Source organism: Notamacropus eugenii, chromosome 5 (assembly GCF_028372415.1).
Source record: "Notamacropus eugenii isolate mMacEug1 chromosome 5, mMacEug1.pri_v2, whole genome shotgun sequence".
NCBI lineage: Eukaryota > Metazoa > Chordata > Mammalia > Diprotodontia > Macropodidae > Notamacropus > Notamacropus eugenii.
The window spans coordinates 384485317-384504817 of NC_092876.1; the positions used below are offsets into that span (position 1 = coordinate 384485317).

A 19501-nucleotide genomic window follows, 5' to 3' on the forward strand; every position below is an offset into this window, starting at 1 on the left:
TGAGGGTCTTCCCCTCCCAGTTTGATTTTTTTTTTTTATTAAAGGGGCCATCCCTTTGAGTAACTACTTAAAGAAACCTATTCATTGAATGGGTGTATCTCACTCAAAGTGAGAATGTGATAAGACCTTCCCCTGAAAGGGCCAGGGTCTCACATTGTATACTGGACCTTCTCCAGTCCAGTCATCCTGATGAGTATCAGGCCACTTGACCCAGATGGCTCAGAAGAAAGTGAGGTTGGTGACCTTGCACAGCCCTCCCTCACTCAAATCAAAGTCAACTGCAAGTCACATCATCATCTTGATGTCATGGTCCTCTTCGAGAATGAAGGACAAACACAAAAACTGCATTCACTTTTCAAGAAAAATGCTTTTACAATTTACATTGTTAATTGAGATTAAGATTATTTGTTTTGTTTTTTGTGATATTTTGTATCTCTTGTCCAGTTACATGGTTACATTTTTCCTGTCCATCTCCATAATTATGAAAAAAAAATAAATCCTTTAATTATCTTCTAAGTGTTTTCTCAAAAGACTTTTTATATTTAAGGAGTTAATCCGTTTGGAATTTATTTTGAGAGAAGGGGTAAAATATGATTTAAATCTGGTTTTTCATTAAACTGATTTTCAGGTTTCCTAAGAGTTCTTGTCAAATGAGGCTTTTCTCCAGCAGTTTAATGTTCTTTGATATATTAAACACTAGACAGTCAGGTACATTTGTGCTTTTCTAATCTACGCCAATGATCTATTTTTCAAAGTTTTTTTTTTGTCTAGTGATAGGTATTATAAATCAGTGGTATCAAATGCCAGTGAAAACAGGGACCACTAAACTAAACCACTAAACAGGAACCCTGGGAGGCACATCTTGACTTAGAAAACCACATGTTAAAGAAAATTAATACTTTAACACATTTAAATCAAATAGGAACTATATTTTAGTCTGGTTTGGGCCATGTTTTGAGGTGTTCTGGGCTGTGTGTGGCATCTTTGGTGTAGATAACTACTTTTGTGTAATATTTTGAGAGCTATTAACATCGAACCCCAATACTGACTGCTTTATTATATTATTCCTCTAATACTATTGACCTTTTCATCCTTCACATGAATTTTGTAATTACTTTATCTTAATCTATAAAATATTTCTTCAGTAATTTGATTATTATAGCATTAATCCTGTAGAAGAATTAGGGTCATATTGTCATTGGAACTTTATTGGTATGGCCCAGGCATGGACATTGACTATCTCTTCAATTATTGAAAGAACGTCTTTTATTTATATAAAATTACATTATTGTATATATCTTAAAGGCATATTTAGTAAATTTTGTTATCTTAGAATGAATTCTCTTTCAGTTTTTTTCTGTAGAAAAAGTAGAGAAAAGCTGATCATTTTGTGAATTATGTATCTTGATACTTTATTGAAACTGTTAGCAGTCTTCATTCATTTTTTCATGGATTCTCTGGGACTTTTTTGCAAAGTCTTAGGTTTCCCACAAATAGAGATCATTTTGTCTTCTTGTTGAATGTTTATCTGTTTGGTTTTGATGGTATCCATAGCTAATATTTCTAATACTATGTCAAATAATAGTGAGAATTGTTATCCCTGTTTTATCACTAATACCTAGAATGTTCTTAGTTTTTCCATGTACAAGAAATGTTAGTTGCTTGTTTGATACAAGTCCTCTGGATAACATTAAACAAAAGTTCTCTTTCCTATAGGCTTTAGAGTATTTCTATTTAATTTATTTAAATCAACATCATATTTTGTTGATCTTTTTAGATAAAATCATGTGACTTTTATTATTTTTATTGTTAAAATGGCTTATGTTTATGATTTTCCTAATTTAAACAATTCTTGCTTTCCTTATATAAATTCAATGTGGTCATAGTTACTCTCGTTTGAATATAACATTATTGCTAATATTTTATTTTGTGTTTTCATCAGTACTAACTGGAGATGTTGACCTAAAATTAATAAGATTATACTTATTGTTTTAGGATATGTTAATATTGGGCAAATGCCTAATACCTTTGGGGGATGGTAGTGGAGGATAGAACTTTTCAGTCGATCATTCTGTTTTTCCTTTATCTCTTCATGGACGATATGTAGTTCTGCATCTTAATTTGAGTTCTTTTGTATGAGATTCATTTTTTCCTCATAATAGGTTACACATACAAAATATCATTAATATTGAATATAATCAGCAATAATATTAATGTATTATATCAACATTGTATCATTGGCATAGTATATTTATTACTAAATTATATATTAATGTAATTAATTTATTAGTGAAATATCTTATTAATATACTGATTTACAGTAGGTGTCATTTGGCCTGGTTGTGAGAGTTTACTAATCACATTTCTTGCTAAGGTAAACCTGGGACCTTCTAAAGGCTAAGAATCTCTGCTTTGTTCTATGGCTCCAGTAATTGCAGACAATTCTTCTATAATTTCTTTCAATATGGTACTCAGGTTTCTGTTTCATCTTGTTTTTCTAGCAGAATAACTCTTCTTACATTATCTTTTTTTAGCTCTATTCTCCTGGTCAGTTTTCCCCCTTTGAATAGGTTCAATGAGTATTCTCCCAATTTTGCTGTCTCTTGATCTTGTTTTACTATTGTAATACTTGCTGTTGTTGGAATTTTGTTCCTTATCTATTTTTTCAATTATTTTAAGAAATCCATCTACTCTAGAGTTGTTTGTTTGTTTTTTTGGCCCTCGTAATCTCTTTTCTGGGTTACTACAGTTACTTTCCTCTTCTGAAGTTTTCCCCTACTTTTCCTTACATTTCCTTTGTCTTCAAATCTCTGCTGATTTTTGTGATTTCTTTGCTTTTCTCTCAGTTGTTGTTATATTCACTTATTTGGTACATTTCTAGATGTGTTGGAGCTACTGGCACAAAGTTAACCTAATGCACATACTTTCATAGATTTTTTGTTGGGAGCTCTTTCTCATTTATTTGGATGCTGGAGTACTTCTGCACCCTTTCTTCTTCCAGTGCTGCCTTCTCTCTCTTTTTCTTTGTTCACTAAATCTGGGTGATTTAAGTTAACTTCCACTTGTTAAGGGATGGAAAAGTCTGATTCAGAACACAGCCTGAAGTGTGGAGAACAAAGTAGAGAGTGTAAGAGTTAGAGTATAGACCACTGCTGTCTGGGAGTACTTTCTAGGGATTTCTTTTCTTTTTCTGACTCGTTAGGGCATTTTACTTTCTTTACTGTTATATCTTGCTATTTTGTGGTTTTGAGGAGGGGTTGAGCTTAGATGCCACCTCTCAGTCATCTTGGTAGAAGCCTTATGAAATTATTTAACAAAAGAATGTCCGGATCGATGTCATTCAATCCCTTTAGTCATATACCCACTTGTTGGTAAACAGACAAGAATATCATATTTCTCCCTCAAACAGTTACATTCATATTTATAGAGGGTGTAAAAGAAGTGTAATTCTTAGTACCCTCTCTTCCCACTCTGTCATTTTCATTGCAGAAACAGAAGCAGAGGGGAACGCATTGAATTGGGGGCTATTTTGTATTTGTCTTAGTTTCATGGGTTGTCACAGTCAACTTTTTTGCTACTAAGTGGCCAAGTGGCTAAGTGTATCATCCTTGCTTCATCTTTGAAATACTTGGAAGGGTCAGACTATTTCAGTTCTTAAGAAGGCAAAAGACAACTGGGAACAAATTTCTAATTTTATCTACCCATGCTGAAAGGCTGGTGGAAGGGAAGCTATTTCCGTAAAGGAAAATGAGTTTAATAAGCAGAAAAAGGCAAACTATGAAAAGGATCATTGCTCTGGAGCTTAAAGTGATAGTATAATAATAGCATTAATAATAATAACGAGCATTTATAAAGTACTTTAAAGTGTACAAAATGTTCTAGAAATATCATTTCTTTTGATCCTCAGAGAAACCCTGGGAGGAAGATGCTGCTATCATCCCTATGATTTTGCAGTTAAGGAAACTTGAGTCAGATAGAGGTCAAGTGACTTGCCAGAATCACACAAGCATCTGAGGTCTTCTTTGGACTTGCCTTCCTGATTCCAGGTCCATTGCTATGTCATTATTTCTGTAAATGTGCTATACTTTTCAAAATGCTTTCACAGCCATTCGCATTTGATGTAGTTATTGTAAAGTTATAATATATATGCATGTTTGTAATCTTTCTCCTTAGAGCCTTTCAAGTCATTTTGTCAAACTCTCACTTTTTGAAATTGAGCGAACTGAGGCCCAGAGATTAAATGACCTGCCTAAGGTAATACAAGTGACTTTGCTGTATTTGGACTTAGGTTTGGTGACTCCAAATTTAGCTCTCTTTTTACTGTTCCATGCTGAAGGTATGATAAAGTAGCAATTTGACAGTTTAGGGAGGAAAACTAGGAATACATTATACAGACATCAAAGAAAGCCTAAACTTTATATAAAATAGAAATTGATGAACTTGAGAATGAGGGCATTTGAAAGCTGTTTGATAGGGTTTGGGGAACTAATCTGGGGTGTCATGTCTGATGTTTAAAACTGCTCATTAAAACCAACGAAAAGGTCTAGGGCAGGGGATACAACACCTGCCACAGATTGAGAGGAAGAAAAGACGTAGCAATGTCAAATCGGTGAGTAAAGGCTTCTAAAGCCAGTTAACAGATAATAATGGAGGCGGAGGTGGGGAGAAAAGAGGAGTCAAGCTACAGTTGCAAAGAGGAAGGTGTGAAAAAGAAGAATAATGATTCTTCATCTTGTAGGCAAGAAATTTTGAAGCATATAAATACTTTTGTTTTAAGGGAAGACACCTGGGCTGAAGAGAAAAAGACATCTTAGGAAGCTAAAAGGAAAATGATGAATATTTGACAGTATTGAATTTATGATAAATTGATTTTTGTGGTTGTGGAAATTTTCAGGAAAGAATTATAAATATGCCTACATTGTATCATTTATAATAAAATTATATCAACTAAGAAATGATGTGAAAATATTGTGGAAATTATGATATGTTACAGAAGCATGAAATGATGGTCGATTATCAATCAGTCTTTACAAAACAAGATCAGTTTCATCATTGTCATACAATGGAAAGGCCCTGGGATTTGAAGTCAGACAACCTGGGTTTAAAGTTGGTTTTGCAATTTACTATCTATGTGTGAACTTGGGCAAATCATTTAACCTCTCTGGGCTTCAGTTCCTCATCAGCAAAATAAATGAGTTGGATTAAATGACTTATGAGACCCTTCCAACTCAAAATTTATGATCCTATGACCTATGAGCCATAATGAATATAAAGTGATAAGACAGAATTATGAACAAGGGCCTGTGAAAAAGTCAGACTAAAAGGTTTAAGGCCAAGCTAATTATCATCCTTATCCTTCAATCTCTCTACCTTTTGTTCCAATTAAAAACCAAACCAAACCAAGAGAATTGTATTTGGAGTCAAAGATCCTGAATTCAAGTCTCTTCTCAGTCATTGAGTCACCCATGCAACCTTGGCCAACTTACTGGACCTTTCTCTAGGCCTCAGGTGAACTAGATGACCTTTACAGAAGTCCCTTCCATCCCTATGCTTGCCCAACAAGCATCAGCGGGAAATCAATCTCTTATGACTTAAATGAAGCCATTTCTGAGTCTCTTTAGCAATCATCTGATTCCACAGCATGATTGCTACTTCCATGGTGATGACAATATACTGTACTCTACATTTGTTCTGGAATAAAAGTGGTGTAGGTGGAGCACAAGCTGTCACCTTTTAAAATCTGATATTTCTTTAGCTTTTCAGCTAAATCACATTTTGTATTGTGGGGCAACACCAAATGAAACGGGTCAAGGAAATACAGATTGTTTAAGAAAAAAAAATTCATGGCCGGTCCTAAAAATAGCAAAGCCTGGGCAGGCAGGGCAGTACAATACATGGACTCCTGTAGTGTTGTTTTTAGCTAATCCAAGTCAAAAAGCCTGCTTCTTACCTTGATAAACTGTTCTCAATAGGTCAGAGGCAGCAGCTTTCCTTATCAGCACCAGGAGTTTAAATGTCAGCGATTAAGCGTTTCCATGGAGATCCCTGTGAGTTTCACAAATGTGGGCACATTATTTACGCCCACACTCTGGAGGATAAGTGATAATGGCAAAGCGTTTTGTTGTACCCTATCATCCCCAGCACAAGCCGTGCAGCTGGACTCGGAAATGTGGCAGCCGAGAACTGTGCTAGATTTCAATTAGGAGATGAACACCTGTTCATTTTGATTTCCACAAATAGTACCTTGTAGGATACACAGGGAGGCTTATCCGGAATATATTTTGTTTCAACAAGATTCAATAGAGGAAGGCAAGCACAGGTGAAATGCATTAACTAACGAATTCTTCCCAGGCCTTGAACTGAGCAGGACAGCACCTGGCTGACCTTTACTCTGAGGAACAGTGGCTGGCTTATGCAAGCCCAACCTGTGATTTACAAACAGACATTTTAACTACAAGGCTTTATCTAGCCAGAGAAAATATAGATAATTCTCTTCTTAGTGCACCCATTCCTTTGTAGTTAAGATTGTTTTCCGTGATAGAATCCAATTTTAATAGAGTTTTTGCTGGGTAATTGTCATTTATGAAATGCAGCAACTCCCTCTGTTTCTATACGTCTTCATCATTTAAAATCTCTTTCACATTTTTCCTGTTTGTTATTCATTTTTGGGTGATTCAGAAATAGATCTTTTTATTAAAGGAAAATATTCTCTGTTATGTTCTCTAGTAGCGTGGAGTTGACCCTGGATTCTTAAAAGCTATGCCAGTTTCTGATAAAACACTCATATTTTCAGTGTGAGCATGGGAATGGACTCTAATTCAACTGAACTGTGACTTTGTGTCGTAGAAAAACAGTATGAGGACCTGAGTTCAAACTTTGCTTCTGCTATTTACTACCTGTGTGACCTTGAGTAAATTTCTTAACTATTTTCTGTCCTAATTTCTTCATCTAAAAAATGAATGAGTTGGGAAGAGAAGACTTCTACCTTTTAGCTCTAAATCTACGACCTTTGCATGCCGTCCAAGGACCAACCTACCCTGAATTTGGATTAGCTCAGTAGCAGAAGGCTGGCTACCAGATGTTAATAATGACAATAACAATAATTAATATTATAATTATTTTTTTTTTGCCACAACTCATGGGGATATAGGGTAGCCGCTTTAGTGCCCCAGGTCTCTGTTAATTAATCTGTAAAAAATGAAGAGGTTAGATGAGTCTTTTGCAGCTGTAACATTCAGTGATATGCTGAGATATGGAGGGATTGTAAACTGTGTCAGGGGTGGGATAATGTCTACTGTGATGAGATTGTTGAAGTCAGGGTAGTGGGAGGGTTTTTTCTTTCTCCACTATTAGGATATAAAATTCTACACTGTGATGAAATAAAACTGTTGAAGTCAGGTGGGGACTGTCTTTTGCTCTATTAGGGAATAGTACTGAGCCTTTGTATGCTGGAAAAGCCTGCTCAATCTTCTCAAATAATAGCTAGAATTTATACTATATGCAGGCACTGTGCTTAGTGCTTTATAAATATTGTCTCATTTGATCCTCATAACTGGGAGGTAGGTGCTGTTTTTACCCCCATTTACAGATGAGGAAATTTGAGGCAAATGGAGGTGAAGTGACTTGCCCAGGATCACACAGCTAGTAAAGGTCAGAGGCAGTATCTGAACTCAGCTCTTCTCAACTCCAGGTCCAGAGCTCTATTTACGGTACCCCCTAGCTTCCTGACAAGTGAGAATTACCAAAAGGGCAGTTAAACTCACTTGAAATGGATACCCTCACCTTCCTCCCACTTCCCACCTCGTACCGGGGTCTTCTTCCCTTCCCTTCATTCAAATCTCCAATTCCCAATTTACCACCATAGAGTAGATTGCTACTCTACCCTGACTTTTGACACCTGGACCAACCCAGGAACCCTTCAAGGGAAGAAAAATAAATCATGTCTTAGAACTGTGACCTGAGGTTATAGCTACCATTGTTTACAGGAAAGTAGTGACAATCTGCTATCCTATGGCTAACAAGCACTCTCCTTTTCCACTCTAAAGCAGTTGAGAGGCTGCTGCCTACACGAGCAATCTCCTTCTCTTATACCACTCCTGGTTACCTTAGCACCATCTAGGTCAGTCTTCCAGTGTTCCTTTCTTCTCTTCCTTGGGCAACTAGGTGGTGCAGTGGGTAGAGCACTAGTGCAGGAGTCAGGAGGACCTGAGTTCAAATGTCACCTCCGATACTTGACCCCCACTAGCTGTGTGATCTTGGGCAAGTCACTTAAACCCAATTGCCTCATCTTGGGTCATCTCCAGTCATCCTGATGAATATCTGGTCACTGGATTCAGATGGCTCTGGAAGACAAGTGAAGCTGGTGACCTGCACAGCCCTCCTTCACTCAAAAAAACAAAGTCAAGTGCAAGTCATGTCATCATTTCTCTGATGGCATGGTCTTCTTTGGCAACAAAGGAAGAACACACATCTTCTCTTCCTATTGTGCCATTTGGAACCCCTGCTCCATTGTTACCAGATTGCATAGAATCATTTTAGATATCTTTCATGGTCCTTTTAATTCCTGGTCATCAGGGAAATGCTGCCCCCTTCTCTTCTCTCCATACCTCATCCTCCAAGAGACATTGCATCTGTGGCCACCCTTTTATCTAATGCTTTATTTCATGCCCCTAGAAATGTTGGGCCAGGAGTTTAAAGGCATATTCCATGTTGCATACTTCCACACTCCACTCCTGCTGTTATCAGTAACCTTTACTCCTTGAGGTTCATTCCATTCAAATGTGTCATTGTATACCATTTTAGTGGCCATTGACGATACCATCTCCTCTTCCCTTTTCCAAGGGGTTTAGTACTTGGTGCACAATCTTCATCTCCAATCCATCTCCTGCCCTTATATTTGGGGACTTGAACATATATGTTGATATTCCCTTAAACATCTTGACTTCTGAGGTCATCATTCTTCTAAAACAATTATCAGTTAATATTTATTAAGCATGTGCCAGGCATAAAATAAATGGGAACAAAAAGACAAAAATAAAACCATCCCTGTCCCTAAGGTTCCTCATGCTCCCTCAATAACACACTGTAGGTGTATTGAGATGATCTTACCATTTTTGGAAAAGAAAACATCGTGTGAGGAAAGGCTACTGAAGGTAATTCAAAAGATTGGCTAAAAGTTCTAGTCTAAAGCTATTGACCGACAAGAGTCCTTTCTGCAAATACCTACATAGTCATCAAATCTTATCATTTCTACCACTAGGACATCTGTTATATCTGTCCTCTTCTCTCCAGTTGTATAATCAATAATTGATTTCAGGCTGTCATCACCTTTCACTTTGATTATTGCAATAGCCTTCTAAATTACTCTCCCTTCCTCAAGCCTTTCCCCTTTCCAATTCATCCTCAACACAGTTGGCAAAGTGATTTTCCTCATATGCAATTCTTGCCATGTTACTCCCCTGCTCAACAAAGGTGGTTCCCTATTACTTCAAGCATCAAAAGTAAACCCTTATGTGGCATTCAAAGCCTTTGGCATTCCTGGCCCTAATGTATTGTATTACTATGCATTTGAACTTTTCACCTACAGTATAGTCTGGCCAAAGTGACCATCATACACAACCCTCCATCTCCCATTTCTGCCTATGCATTTCCTATTCCTCATACTTGCAACCTTTGCCTCGTAGAATCCCTGTTGTCCAGGCATTTTCAGTTGTGTATGACTTTCATGACCACATTTGGGGTTTTCTTGGCAAAGATTTTGGAGTGGTTTGCTATTTCTTTCTCCAACTCATTTTATAGATGAGGAAACTGAGGCAAACTGGTTTAATAAGCAACTTGCCCAGGGTCATACAGCTAGGAAGTATCTGAAGTCAGATTTGAACTCAGGAAGATGAGTTTAGGTCTGGCTCTCCATATACTGTGTCACCTAGAATTCCTAGTTTCCTTCAACTTGACTCAAATTCTGCCTTCTATGTGAAGTTAAAAGCAGACAAATGAAGAAAAAGAAAAAAAGGATACCTATTCCATAATATGTTTGTATGCATATATGTATGTGAAGATATCTGTATCTATATCCACATGGACTGTGGATGGTTATAAACACATACATATGCATGTACATGTATATACATATATACAAATTTATATTTTGATAACTGTATTATAATAAAATTGTTTTTTTTATAGTCACAGATATTCTATTTTATTCTTTTAAAAACATTATTTTGAGGAGGCGTTCGAAGGCTTCACTAGACAGCCAAAGTGGTCCATGACAGAAAAAGCTAAAAAGCTAAAAATCCCTGCTTTAAACTTGTATGTTCCTTGAAGATGACTCCAGAATGATGATATACAAATACTTGTAGTTAGATGATAGACATCTAGGTGGTGGCCCTGAGAGTCCACTAAGCACCTATGTGAATTTCCTTGATACATTCTAACAGAAAAGAGAAAAGGCCTCTGACATGATATGACATATTAATTATGCTGCTCTTTTCCTCAAGAAGAGAAAATCTATCTCTGCTCTCTAGGATAAAGGTCCTGTTTGGTATTTTTAAAGTCTTTACTGGTCCAACCATTCCAGAGGACAATTTAGAACTATATGGATATCCTTTGACCCAGTAATGTCATTACCAGATCTGTATTCTGAAGATGTCAAAGAAAAGGGATATGGATAGCAGCTTTTTTGTGGGGGCAAAAATTTGGAAATTGAGGAGATGTCTATCAGTTGGGGAATGGATGAACAAATTACGGTATAATTGTGATGGAATACTGTTGTGCTATAAGAAATTGTGAGGGCAAGCAAAATAGGATTTTTGCTCTTTTTGTTTTAGTATAATCAAGTGCCTCTGATTGAATAATGTGATTAAAGAAGATCTTCCCCACCCATTAATGGGCCTGGGAAGATCTGTAGGAAGACCCACACCTTTTGTTAATGAGGCACTACTTCTCAAGGGTTGTGATGCCCTCTGACTCTAAAAAGTGTATAAAGACGCTGAGGTGAAGTTTTACATTGGTGTTTAGGCTTTTTTTCCCCCAATTTATTTATTTATTTTTAGTTTCCAACATTCATTTCCACAAGATTTTGAGTTTCAAATTTTCTCTCCATCTTGCCTTCCCCACCACCCCAAAACACCATGCATTCTGATTACCTCTTTCCTCAATCTATCCTCCCTTCTATCACACCCCTCTGTTATCCCCATCTTCTCTCTTTTCTTGGAGGGTAAGATAGATTTCTATCCCATTACCTGTATTTCTTATTTCCTGGTTATATGCAAAAACAATTCTCAACATTCATTCCTAAAACTTTGAGTTTCAACTTTTCTCCCTTCCTCCCTCCCCACTCATCCCACTGAGAAGGCAAACAATTCAATATAGACTATATATGTGTAGTTTTGCTAAAGACTTCCATAATAGTCATGTTGTGAAAGACTATATTTCCCTCCATCCTATCCTGCCCCCCCATTTATTCTATTCTCTCTTTTGACCTTATCCCTCCCCAAAAGTGTTTACTTCTAATTACCCCTCTTCTCATTTGCTCTCCCTTCTATCATCCCCCACATCCCACTTATCCCCTTTTCCTCTACTTTCCTGTAGTGTAAAATAGATTTTCATACCAATTTGAGTGTGCATGTTATTCCCTCCTTAAGCCTTAAGTTTCACTTTTTCCTTCTCACCTCCCCCTTTTCCCCTCCATTGAAAAAGCTTTTTCTTGCATTATTATGAGAGATAATTTGCCCTATTCCATTTCTTCCTTTCTCCTCCCAATATATTTCTCTCTCACCCCTTAATTTTATTTTTTTAGATATCATCTTTTCCTATGCAACTCACTCTGTGCCCTCTGTCTATATGTGTGTGTGTGTGTGTGTATGTGTATGTGTATAATCCCTCCAAGTACTCAAATACTGAGAAAAATTTCAAGTTACAAATATTATCTTTCCAAGTAGGAATGTAAACAGTTCAACTTTAGTAAGTCCATTATGATTTCTCTTTCCTGTTAACTTTTTCGTGCTTCTCTTGATTCTTGTGTTTGAAGTCAAATTTTCTATTCACTCTGGTCTTTTCATCAAGAATGCTTGAAAGTTTTCTATTTCATTGAATGATCATATTTTCCCTTGAAGTATTATACTCAGTTTTGCTGGGTAGATGATTCTTAGTTTTAATTCTAGTTCTTCTGACTTCTGGAATATCATATTTTAAGCCCTTCGATCCCTTAATGTAGAAGCTGCCAGATCCTGTGTTATTCTTATTATATTTCCACAATACTCGAATTGTTTCTTTCTGGCTGCTTGCAATATTTTCTCCTTGACCTGGGAACTCTGGAATTTGGCTACAATATTCCTAGGAGTTTTTCTTTTCAGATCTCTTTCAGGAGGTGATTGGTGAATTCTTTCAATATTTATTTTACCCTCTAGTTCCTCTAGTATCAGGGCAGTTTTCCTTCATAATTTCATGAAAGAAGATGTCTAGACTTGTTTTTTGATCAGGGCTTTAAGGTCATCCCATAATTTTCAAATTGTCTTTCCTGGATCTATTTTTCAGGTCAGTTGTTTTTCCAATGAGATATTTCACATTGTCTTCTATTTTTTCATTCTTTTGGTTTTGTTTTGTAATTTCTTGATTTCTCATAAAATCATTAACTTTCATCTTGTTTATTCTAATTTTTAAAGAACTATTTTCTTCAGAGAGCTTTTGAACCTCTTTTTCCATTTGGCTAGTTCTGCTTTTTAAAGCATTCTTCTCCTTGTTGGCTTTTTGGGCCTTTTTTGCCATTTGAGTTAGTCTATTTTTAAAGAGCTTAATTTCTTCAACATTTTTTTGGCTTTCTTTTAGCAAACTGTTGACTTGCTTTTCATAATTTTCTTGCATCGCTCTCATTTCTCTTCCCAATTTTTCCTCCACTTCTCTTACCTGATTTTCAAAATCCTCTTTGAGCTCTTCCATGGCTTGAGATCACTGCATATTTATTTTGGAGGTTTTAGATGTAGAAGCCTTGACTTTTAGGTCTTCCTCTGATGGTATGCATTATTCTTCCTCATACAAAAAGATGGAAGAACATATCTGCTCACCAAGAAAGTAACCTTCTATTGTCTTCTTCTTTTTCCCTTTTTGGGCATTTTCTCAGCCAGTTATTTGACTTTTGAGTTCTTTGTCAAGAGGAGGGTATACTTTGGGGACTTGTAAGTTCTCAGTTCCTCCAAGGTGGCACAGTCAAGGGAGAAGAGTTTACTCCTCTCCTGGCATGCGCTTTGGTCTGAGAGCCACTACAAGCACTTTTTTCTAAGAATAGAATGCCCTCTCCAAAGCCTCTGGCAGCTCCACCGCCAGCACTTCTCCTTACCCCAGGGTGGCTGATCAGGGCTGAAATGCAGATCTTCAGCTCAATTTCCCCAGGGTCTTTAGACCATGGAAGCTATCATTGGCTGGGGCTGGGGTTAGACTGCTGTGTTCCTTTCTCTCCCAGGTGAAAAACCTTTCTCACTAACCTTTGAAGCTGTCTCTGGCCTTTGTGAGTTTAGGAATCTGGGACCGGCAGTCACTGCTGGTGGCACCTTGAAGTCTGCTGGGTCCTGTCCTTGCTGCAGCATGGCCAAGGTTGGGCTGCACTCCACTCGACACCTGGTGTGATGAACCTTTCCTGTTGGCCTTTCAGGCTACCTTGGGCTGGAAATCTCTTTCACTCTGTCATTTTGTGGCTTCTGCTGCTCTAGAATTTATTTGGAGTAATTTTTTACAGGTATTTTATGGTCTGTGGGAGGAGAACTTCTACAGGTGTGTCCTACTCCCCCATCTTGGCTCTGCCCCCCGGTACTTAGTTTTGGAAGAAGGTTTGTGTGCCAGATGAGACTCTAGGAAGTTGCTAAGCGGTTTTCAAAGCTAAGCTTTGAAAATGCAGATGTTGGTGCTTCCCTCTCTGGTAATTATGTATGTATGTAATGGTCAGACAGTTGGATCTGTGATGTATGTATTGCTTATGTCAGACAGTTAGAAGTGTGTCTGTTGATTTTGATTTCTCTGTATTTTCTCTGAAGTTCAGGGAGCTGACTTTTTTTCTCTGATGTGCTGAATTAAAGTGATTGTTGACTCTTTGAAAGTTGATTTTCTTTTAGAAATGAGGATCCAAGAACCCATCATAGTAGGTCCTCTTGTGTATGTCAGGGTGCTTGCTTTTACAGAAATGATCAGGATGGTTTCAGAAAAACCTGAGAAGACTTACGTGCAAAGTGAAGTGAGCAGAACCAGTAGAACACTGTACATAGTCATAGCAGTAATGTAAAGGTGACCAACTGTGAAAGACTTAGCTAGTCTGAACAAGACAATTCCAAAGGGCCCATTTTGAAAAATTCTATCTACCCTTAAAAGAGAGAACTGATTATCTCCAAGTGCTAATTAAAGCATACTTTTTTTTACTCTTTATTTTTCTTGCTTTTTTTTTTTGCAACATGGCTAATATGGATATATGTTTTGCATGACTTTGCGTGTGTAATAGATATCACATTGCTTTGCCTTCTCAATGGATGAGGGAGGTGCATGAGAGAAGGAGAGAATTTGGAACTCAAAATTTTAAAAAATAAATGTTAAAAATAACAGCCTATACATCCCAGCTTAATACATATTAATCTCCTCAGCCATTGCAAATTCTAACCGAACTGGCCTGCTTGCTGTTCCTCATATATTATAGTCAGTCCATCTGTAATCTCTGTCTTTACGTGGACTACCAATATACCAATTCCTCCCTTCTGTCTTGTAAATTCCCCAGTTTTCTTCCATGGCTAGTTAGAATGATCCCTCCTAAGTGGTGCAGTAGATAGAATGCTAGGCCTGGAGTCAGATAGACCTAAGTTCAAATTTAGCCTCAGACAGTTACTAGCTGTTTGACCCTATGCAAGTCATTTAACTCTGTTTGCCTCAATTTCCTCATCTGTGAAATGACCTAGAGAAGGAAATGACAAACTACTTCAGTATCCTTGCTAAGAAAATCCCAAATGGGGACACAGAGTCAGACATGACTAAACAAGAACATTGATAGCCTATCCTGATTTCTCAGGTTGTGTAGTGCCCTCCTTTTGTATTATTTTGTATATCTTTTGATTTTAATTTTCACTTATATATTATTCTTACCTGTATAATTTCCTCTTCAAGAAAGGGACTGATTTTTGCCTATATCCTCAACTTCTAGCACAGGCCTCCATGTACAGTAGATACTTAATAAATGCTGACTGGATCCAGATGGCTCAGGAGGAGTAAGTGAGCCTGGTGACCTTGCACAGCCCTCCCTCACTCAAGACAAAGTCAAGTGCAAGTCATGTCATCATTTCTCAGATGTCATGCTCTTCTTCAAAAACAAAGGATGAACAAAACAACTTAATAAATGCCAGATTGTAAACTCTTGGAGGGCAGGAACTTTCTTGTTTCTTTTTGTATCTCCAGTGCTTAGCAAGATGTCTGACGTGTAGTGGGAGCTTAACAAATGTTTACTGATTGATTAAATGTGCCTCAAGCAACTCCCTAAGACATAAAGGAGTTTCATGAAATCTACTCCACCCAAAGCTGATGCAGTCAAAGTTACTTGCATACTCACATTTTAAGAATAATAATAATTATTAATAATAGTAAAAATAATAAGCAAAGCATTTATAAAGCTCTGACATGGGCCTCTCATTTGATCCTCACAGTAATCCTGGTGGGAGTGGGAAGGTATTATTAGTATCTTCATTTAATTAACTATTTTGTTATTTGTTTATGGTTGCTACCTACTCTGTTGGTTGGGGCTGGAGCTAAATAGAAGCTCCCACTTGGAATACGACTAATGATAAAATTTCATTATGAATTGGATAATTGTATGTATTAAGGGGAAAGGAAATAAAAACTTTTAAAATAATACGTATAAACCAGATTATTGTTTTTTATTGAGATGAATTTAATTCTAAAAATTTTTTCTAAAAAGATTTAATTCTAAAACAATCTAATTGCTTAGAATTTGAGGGTTTGTTTTGTTTTCAAGTGCAAGCATTAGAAACTTGGACTAAGAAAGTTGTGAGGGATGCCAGTTTCAATCTTTCAATATTTTGGGTGTTAGCAGGGCCCTACTATCTGAGGAATAATACTGAGACATTGTCGTGTCTCTCTTTGCCTGGAACAAATTCTGATGAATGTATTGGCCTCTCTAAGGCCCTTGGCAATCATAGAGATCCCAATGCCAAGTTGGATTGAACTTCAGAGGATGATGTTTTCAAGAGCAAAGCTGTGTTTCCTGGAATTGATATGTCAGTCTTCACTAAGGAGTAAGCAGGATCCTGCTCTCCCAGTATTATCATTGCTTTTCAAAATGTACCTCACAATGAGATGCAGTTACTAAGATAGGGATGAATGGCTGACACTTTGTTCTGACCCAGACTTTAAATAGGAATTAGGGCCTCAGATATTCTGTACCTGTCCTGACAAATGATAAATGACTCTCTTCTCATTTGTGAGGCAGGAAGCATGGAGTTATTCTTGATATTTTATTAGATTTAATGAAAAAAGAGCCTTATGGAACAGCTTTGGGGTTAAGATATGACAGAGGTTATTTTCATACCAGTGTGGTCTAATAGAGCACTCCACAATGACACGCAAGATCTTACATGGGGGTTTCATCTCTAGAAATAATGGAATATAATTGCTCACTTCACTATGATAGGCCAAAAAAAATCAATAAAATTGTTTTAAAAGCCCTTTGAGTTCAGAAGAAAAGAGCTATAAAAATAAGTTCTAACATATAATAGAACTTTCCAAAGATAGTTCAATTCAGGACTAAACAACTGATAGTATTATTTACTTGTCTTGCAAGGTCATGAAGACATAGACCCTAAGTAGGAGAGACCTTGGGGTTCCTCTGTTAAAAGCTTCCCTTCATTTTTCAGATGAGGAAACAGGATTAAAATGGTGAAATGACTTACCCAAGGTCATACATGTAAGTGTCAGAGGAGGTTGTGGGATACAGGCTCTCAATACCTTATGCCTGGAGTATTGTATTAACCTACTGATTGGTTTCCCTGTCACAAATTTCTCCCCATTCCCATCCACTTTCCACTTAGTTGTCCAACTGATCTTCCTAAAATACAGTTCTGACCATGTCATCCTCCCTACTCAGAAAACTCCAGTGACTCCCTGTCACATCCAGGATCAAATAAAAAAAAAAATCTTCTGTTTGGCTTCTAAAGTGCTCTATAATCTCCCTTCTCTTCCCATCTTTCCTGTCTTCTTATACCCCTGAACTGTTTGATGCAGTAACACTGGCCCATTTCTTGACTTCAGTCATTTGCATTCATTATATGTTTCTCCCTCCTCATCTCTGTTTCCTGACTTCGCTGGCTTCCTTCAAGGCCCAGATAGAATCCCACCGTCTACAACAGCTTTTCTATTTCCCTCTCAGTTCCTTTCCTCTTTATTCTAGTTATACCTTGTTTGTACACAGTTGTTTATATAATGTCTCCTCCAATAGACTGTTACTTTCTTGAGAGGACTATCTTTTACCTTTCTTTAGATCTCCAAGTAGTGGGTACTTAAAAATGTTTATTGACTTAAAGATTGGCATTTTGTTTTTTTCTGTTGTCTGTGGTTCCTTCTATTTTAAGGAAAGAGGGAATCCAGGTGGCATATCAGATGGAGTGCTAGACTTGGAGTCAAGAAATTCTGAATTCAAATTTGGACTCAGACTTTTGCTAGATGTAAGACCCTGGACAAGTCACTTAATCTCTGTTTGTCCCATTTTCCTCCTTTGTAAAGAAGAGATAATAATAGAACCTACTTCACAAGGTTGTTGTGAGCACCAAATTAGATAATAAATAAAAATAGCTTTGTAAATCTTGAAAAATACATAATATACATTATATGTAGCTACAGTTAGACATTTGAGTACATATATAATGCATATGTATATATGTATACATATGTACACATACATATGTAGATATCTAGTTGTAGCTATATATGCATATACAAAAACAGCTAGCATATAATTATAAAATATAAGCATAAAATTGTATAATATCCCACAAAGCATTTTAATCTTTCAAAAAATGTTTTTAAAAATTTACAAAATTTATATGGAATAGTAGCAGCATGGGATTGTGAAAAAAGGGCTGTATCTGGAGTCGATTTGAGCTCTGCTGTCTGAAGCCTGTGTAGCCTTAGGCAGGCTGCTTAATTTCTCTGAGCCTCATTGCAAAATAAAGCAGTTGCACCCCTAAAGTTTCTTCTAATTCTAGACATATGATCTTAAGCACCACAAAAACATGACTGTGGCTTGTCATAAAATTCATTAATGATCACAATTAGGCTATTTTTAGGCACAGAAACTAGGATGGAAAAGGTATATGGTACCTTATACTCTAACAAAAGAAATTAATGTTATAAGGAATGATTTCTATGCAGGGAGGGCAGGTATGATGATGGTGGTGGTAGTAGTAGTATTAGCAGAAGTTATAGATATGCAAAAAACATTCCAATATACACACAGAAAAAAAAAGTAGCGTGAGAGGTGATAAAGCAATTTTGTCACTACCCTGTTAAATTATATATGTGAGTATATACATATTTAAAAACAAAACAAAACTATCAAGTCAAAGTTTTTCATATAATACTTTCTTGTCCTTTGCATATTGAAATTTTTGTATATATTGGTGATTTGTTTTTGTTATTCAATCACTTTTAGTCATTTCTGACTCTTTGTGTCCCCATTTGGGGTTTTCTTGGCAAAGATACTAGAGTGGTTTGACATTTCTTTCTCCAGTTTGTTTTACAGATGAAGAAACTGAAGCAAACAGGGTTAAATGGCTTGCTCAAGGTCACACATCTAGTGAGCGTCTGAGTCTAGATTTGAACTCAAGTCTTCCTGATTCCTGACTGGCACTCCATCCACTATACCCCCTAGCTGCCATATACATATACACATAATACATACACATATACACGCATTGTATGCATATGTGTGTATGTAATTTAGTTCACAATAAAAACATTTTAAAATCCTATTAATGCATTATATTCTACTACCTGTGAGACTTTAGACAAGTACTTTAACCTTTCAGGGCCTTAATTTCCTCATAGTGTGTTTCCAATTAACAATCAATCAGTAGACTCAATTAGCTTTTAGCACAGACATTTACTGAGAAGGCAAGGTAAAAACCAAAAACAGTAACTTCAAAACATTCTCCCCCTAGCCCTATTATATATTCTTCTACAAATATATAGAGAATCCATGAAAAGAGTGGGCTCAGAGTACAATGGTAGTGTAGTATATGCGCAGGATATATATGTAATAAAGGCATCCTAACTCCTGGTCCTTCAGGGCCTATAAGTCCTTCATCTCTTCATGAGCATGGTATACCCCATCTATTCCCGTTAGATTGTGCAAACTGGCTTTCTAGTGTCTATCAGTGACTCTTTGCTGTTGCCAGGGGTCTTGTTCCTTGAGCTTTTCTCTTTTCTTGAATGACTGTCAGTCTAGAATACAGTTTTTGCT

General features: G+C 36.8%; 1 long non-coding RNA gene across 1 annotated transcript in view; it reads right to left on the reverse strand.

Moving 5' to 3' along the window:
* Positions 1–6315, reverse strand: part of LOC140506831 (uncharacterized) — a 30480-nt gene extending 24165 nt beyond the window's left edge. Inside the window, exon 1 of the long non-coding RNA XR_011968107.1 lies at positions 5951–6315. This is a non-coding gene — a long non-coding RNA (uncharacterized lncRNA). The remainder of the gene's footprint in view (positions 1–5950) is intronic.
* Between the last annotated feature and the right edge of the window lie 13186 nt (positions 6316–19501).